This window comes from Mastomys coucha, unplaced genomic scaffold (assembly GCF_008632895.1).
Source record: "Mastomys coucha isolate ucsf_1 unplaced genomic scaffold, UCSF_Mcou_1 pScaffold7, whole genome shotgun sequence".
NCBI lineage: Eukaryota > Metazoa > Chordata > Mammalia > Rodentia > Muridae > Mastomys > Mastomys coucha.
Genome location: NW_022196913.1, coordinates 1,439,081 through 1,445,011, shown reverse-complemented (window position 1 = coordinate 1,445,011; position 5,931 = coordinate 1,439,081). Strand labels below are relative to the sequence as shown.

General features: G+C 45.3%; 1 protein-coding gene and 1 pseudogene across 9 annotated transcripts in view; one reads left to right on the top strand and one right to left on the bottom strand.

The window, feature by feature from the left end:
- Frmd4a (FERM domain containing 4A) overlaps positions 1–5,931 on the bottom strand; it is a 480,303-nt gene that overhangs the window by 166,648 nt on the left and 307,724 nt on the right. The gene's annotated exons all lie outside the window — the stretch shown is intronic.
- On the top strand, positions 3,058–3,455 carry LOC116082600 (annotated as a pseudogene).

Here is a 5,931-nt window from a genome sequence, read left to right as displayed (position 1 = left end):
ACCTGCCTCTGCCTCCCAAGTGCTGGGATTAAAGGCGTGTTCCACCACCGTCCAGCTATAGTGTTGTTTTTAAGTAGGTGACTGAGTTACATGTCTCATGACTGAGTAGCCAATTTCTAGAATTATTCTTTACACAAAACTGCTTTATACCTATTAAATATGATAGAAGATAAAATTTTAAGATCTGTGATGTTTTCTAAATTGGGCAAAGGAGTTGGACATGCCTACACACAGGTCCTTTTCAGTACTATTAATTGATAATCCAACCATTATGCCATTTTTATTGTCTCATCTTTCTCTCTAATGATTCATGGATACAGCATATTAAAAATTTAAGGAATAAAGACAATAAATACAAGTATCCAGTGATGTCACAAAGCACATTCATTTGCATGTAATCTGACCCTTTGGCCTTTTGGGAAATATATCTCCACCAGGGAAAATAAATCCACACATTTTATGTAACTTAGAACCTCCGATATTTTTTTTTTTAGATATTTTCTTTATTTACATGTAATTTTCTCCTTTTCCAGTTTCCCCTCCAAAAAACAAAGAAACAAACAAACAAACAAAAACAACAAGAACAAACCCCTGTTGCCTCCTCCCTCCCCATGCCTGCCACCCCACCCTCTCCCACTTATTGGCCTTGGCATTCCCCTACACTGAAGCACAGAACCTTCACAGGGCCGAGGTCCTCTCCTCCTATTGATGATCGAATTTGCAATCCTCTGCTATACACATGCTGCCAGAACAATCAGACCCACCATGTGCAGTCCTTGGTTGGTGGTTGAGAGCCTGGGAGCTCTGAGTGTACTAGTTAGTTCATATTGTTGTTCGTCCTAAGGGGCTGCAAACCCCTCAACTCCATAGGTCCTTTCTCTAACTCCTTCATTGGGGACCCTGTACTCAGTTCAATGGATGACTGTGAGCCTCTACATCTGTGTTAGTCAGGTACTGTCAGAGCCTCTCAGGAGATAGCTATATCAGGCTGGCTTGTCCTTCCCTCAGTCTCTGCTCCATAGTTAATCTCTGCAACTCCTTCCGTGGGTATTTGGTTCCTCTTTTAAGAAGGAATGAAATGTCCACCTTTTAGTCTTCCTTCTCCTTGAGTTTCTTGTGGTTTGTGGGTTGTTCTTCCTGTATTCCAAACTTCTGGGCTAATAACCACTTATCAGAGAGTGCATACCATGGGTGTTCTTTTGTGATTGGGTTACCTCATTCAAGATGATATTCTCCAGATCCACCGATATTTTTTATTAATCTTTTTTTTTTTTCATGACTATCTAGGAAGGAAATCTCAGTGATTTGAGATATGGCTTATTTCCTCCTGGCTTAAATTAGGAGGTCAATGTCACGTATATGTCATTTGAAGTAACATGTCTCACTTTTCAAGAACATAAAGCACAATTCTTTTTTTCTGTTTTTGCTTTGTTTTGTTTTGTTTTTCAAGACAGGGTTTCTCTGTGTAGCCTTGGCTGTCCTAGAACTTACTCTGTAGACCAGGTTAGCCTTGAACTCAGAAATCCACCTGCCTCTGCCTCCCAAGTGCTGGGATTAAAGGCGTGTTCCACCACCGCCAGGCACACGCCTTTTTCTGTTTTAAGTGCCACAGAAACATTGTGACATGTCTGACCTGGTGTCAGACATAGCCTTCACTGGTGTTATTCTGAATAAGTCACCCAACAGTGCGGAATAGAAAGCCACACAGATGATGGTCATGGAGTGACTGCTTCCCAGGATGCAATGCAGAGTGGGCTCCCAGGATGCAATGCAGAGCGGGCACCTGGTGCAATAGCGGTAACGAGAGACTAAGGGCATAATGTGGGTTCTGCGTGCTTAAATCATTGTCCACATAAAGAAAGCCACACAGACTTTCATTGCTGGGCTGGAGGCATAAGACAGATGTCTGGTCTTTTCCGTGTGTCTTTTGCTCTTTGATTAAAGAGAATTGCCTCTGTATGAGAGCCAACTTTTATAATTCAACATCCAGGAAAGAACAGAACTCTGATGACTTTTGCTTACTCTGGTTTTCTTGTTTACACACCTGGGAGGGACAAGAAGCTTTCCCATGAGTTCAAAGCCTGATTGTGTAAGTGTCTGCCAAAGCAGAAAACAAAGTGAGATCAGGGAGGGATGGACAGGGCCTTCTGGAAGGGTAGCAACTCAAACCCCCGCATGGGCACCACTCTGTTGCCCACCCCAGAACCTGCATCCTATCCTGCATGGCCAGCCTGCTTCTTAAGCATTGAGTTGAGATTTAGTCTTGAAACAACAACAACAAAGCAAAAACCAAACCAACAACAACAGCAAAAACCAAGTCCCAGGGTCCCAGAGTTCTTCCTACTCAGTCTCTCTGGATCACTGCTAAGAAGTAAAACTTTCCACCCACAGTGAGCTGGGTCTGGCTCCTAAGAGTCCAACACAGCTTTCCCTCACTGTTCCTGAGAGCCCTTCAAGGCTAGAGCAATGTCCCATGGTACATTCCTGGCTCCTAATTTCCCAGTCTTGCACTCTGGATGAAGGCTTGGAGAGATAAGCAAGCAAACAAAACTACCCAACTTTCCTCTAAATGCTCCTGAAAATTCCCCAGTCCAATGAACACTCAGAAACAAACTGCTTGCTCAGCTATCTATGGGTTACCTTGTGGCAATGACCAGTGCAAGCCAGAAAGACTGGCTGGGGGAGGGCAGGAGGTCTAGGGGGCTCAGAGAGCATTTGTGTAGTTGCAAAACTAGACAGGGGCATTACCAAGGCCTACAGAAATACACACATGTTAAGACAAGGACATTGCCTGCTTCAAATGCCAGAAGTTCAGGCAGTCTGTGGTAGTGCACATCTCTGCTCCTCTTAGATTAAGTCAGAAGTTTTGTGTCAAGTCAGACTAGACTGCACAGTGGTGTTATAGACAACTTGGGCTGCATTGTGAGACCACATTTTAAACAAAAGAAAGCAAAACATATAATTTTGTAAAGTTCAATTATGCCTCAAAACAACTGTTAAAAGATGTCTTTGAAACAAAAAGAGGATATTCAGTTGTGTTAAAAATTCAAAGACCCCCTTCCTGTCCAGCCGCCATCGGAGTGCTGTAGCCATGGCCGTGCGCTACCCAATGGCCGTGGGCCTCAACAAGGGCCACAAGGTGACGAAGAACGTCAGCAAGGCGAGACACAGCCGGCGCCGTGGGCGCCTCACAAAGCACACCAAGTTCGTGCGGGACATGATCGGGGAAGTGTGCGGCTTCGCGCCCTACAGCGGCGCGCCATGGAGTTGCTCAAAGTGTCCAAGGACAAGCGGGCACTCAAGTTCATCAAGAAGAGGGTGGGCACACACATCCGAGCCAAGAGAAAGCGGGAGGAGCTGAGCAACGTGCTGGCAGCCAAGAGGAAGGCGGCGGCCAAGAAGGATTGATGACCCCTCCCCCAATAAAAGAGCGTTCCTACAAAAAAAAAAAAAAATTCAAAGACCGAGGGGTACAGGAAGTAGTTCATTTGGTAGTGTTTGCCTACCAAATGCATGAAGCCCTGGGCTCCATATCCAGCACAAATCCAGCTGTGGTGGTACACATATGAAATCCAGCTGTGGTGGTACACATATGAAATCCCAATGCAGGTAGGCGGATCAGGATTTCAAGGCCATCCTCAGCTACACAGAGTTTGAAGCCAGCCTTGATGGTGTCTACCCCTCCTCCCAAATTATGAGTTTTTGAAAGAAATCTAGAGTAAGTCTGTCAGCCATTGTCATCAGTTATGGAGGCTTTAAGATGATCTCTGTCACACACACACACACACAGACACACACGTGTGTGCATGTCCATATGCACGCACAAATGTCACACACATATACATATACACATACACATATACATGTTGGTCATGTCTAACTGGACCCACAGAAAGAGGTTCTCATCGCCCAGAGTATGTGAGCTAGTTGTTTTTAAAAGACCATACACCCAGGCAGCAAAGCCAGCTGGTTTCTGGAGGTTGTAGGGCATCGCTGAGCAGCAGAACTCCTGTCTACCAGGAGACCCTGGATTTTATCTCTAGCACTTCCAAAGCAAAAGAGAAGCGGGGAGAAATAGCTAGCAGCCAGTCTCTGGACACAAATTACTCCAGTCTTTCCTAAAATATAGCCCTGCTTGCAGCCATGCGCTCAGCCCCTGGTCTTCTGCTCCAAGGGGAAGAAGAATGCGTGGAATAAGCCCCCTGCCCCCAAGGCTCCTTCCAGGACTCTAGGTAATCATTTCTGAATAGTTAAAGGATGTGGGAGCCTGACATGGAAAGAAAAGTTTTTGAGAAACTAATTTCATCTCCTGGGGCATCGGGAAAGCTAAATTGACGAACCTGAAATTTCCAGTCCAGTGGGCAGTCTTGAGGATCACAAAAGAGATCCAGAGAAAAGGCATGGGCACTGGCCGGGCCACGTGGATGTAGGGATTGTGTCCAGGAAGACCATTAAAAGTGAGTGACTTAAAGACACTGGAGACACAGTGAACTGACAGTTTGAGCTGACAGAGTTGACACTCTCCTCTCATTCCTCTCTGAGCTACATTAAGACCTCACTCTTAGTTCTGAAATTCTTTTTCATCCAACTTTTCTCTTAGTTCCAATTTGGATAAAAGACAATCAGATAATTTACTCTGATGGCATGTATACAGGACATGCCACTAAGGTATCACGTAACTGAGCCCAAAGCATCAGAGCCCATGATGGAGACCACTGGAAAGGGCTGGAGAGAAATCACTTAGCTCATGGTCGGTCGGTCTGTCTGTCTGTCTGTCTGTCTGTCTGTCTGTGTCTGTCTCTGTGTGTGCATGTATGTATACATGTGTGTGTGCATGTATGTGAGGGTGTGTGTGCACATGTGCATGTGCACCCATCGGGAGGCAGAAGTAGAGCATACTTCTCCTTCTCCCTCACCTTCCCCTCTTCTCTCCTTCATTTGAGACAAAGACTTAAGTATTTAGATAAGACTGGCTTGGAACTTGTGATCTTCCTGCCTCCACTCCCAGAATGGATGTTTTACACCTGGTAAAAACATCACTTTTGGACGGCAAAACACAGAAAAGAAAAATGGCCTCTCGGAGCCAGTCAGCTGGTTCTCAGAGAGCTGAGGTAGGATATATGTCTCCCCAGAGCCAGCTGCAATATTTCCCTGAGTCCTACTCCTAAAGGCCTTAAGAAGTTGTGGTTCCCCCAAGGAATTCCTGGACCATCCTGAAGGGTTTGAAATGGTCCAGAGAGCCTGTGGAGGCAACCACCCAGAGATTTTTTTTTTTTTTTTTTTTACTGTAACATTTCTTGGCAGGGTCTTACAGTTCAATGTGCCAAATCTCAGATGGGAAAGAAGTTTAAAGCATATGTCACTTCTTGATGCACACCATCTATCCCAGGCATTTTTGGGGGGCATTCAAGGTTAGGGGTATGCTTCCACAGGAGGTTTACTGTTGAGAGAAAAACCCAAATGTAAATTGATTAACGGCCACCTGTCTCCTTTCTTTTAATACTGTCACTAATCTGGAAAGAAATTTCTCACAAGATACAGCACAGGTCAAGATCTGAGTCACAGTTTTTTTCCAAGAAGTTAAGGGTTCCAGTTAGGCCTTCTAACCTTACTTGCTGACACTGATTCTAATTTTTCAATATCCTAAGTGAGCAAGTGGCAATGTGTAACAGTTACACGGGGTCCCAGGGTCAATTTCTCAGCCATCCCACATGTTGGACCCTGTAAGTCTGAATGGGAACCTTCTAGGCTTTTACCCACTGGCACAATGCTGTCACTGGAGGTTCATCTTGTCTCTCCATTCTGGCTAATAGGTTCCCAGGTGCTCCACCTCTGACAGCCAACTTTGCATCCAGTAAGAAATGAGAAGGTGCTGGGCAGTGGTGGTGCATGCCTTTAATCTCAGCACTTGGGAGGCAGAGGCAGGCGAAT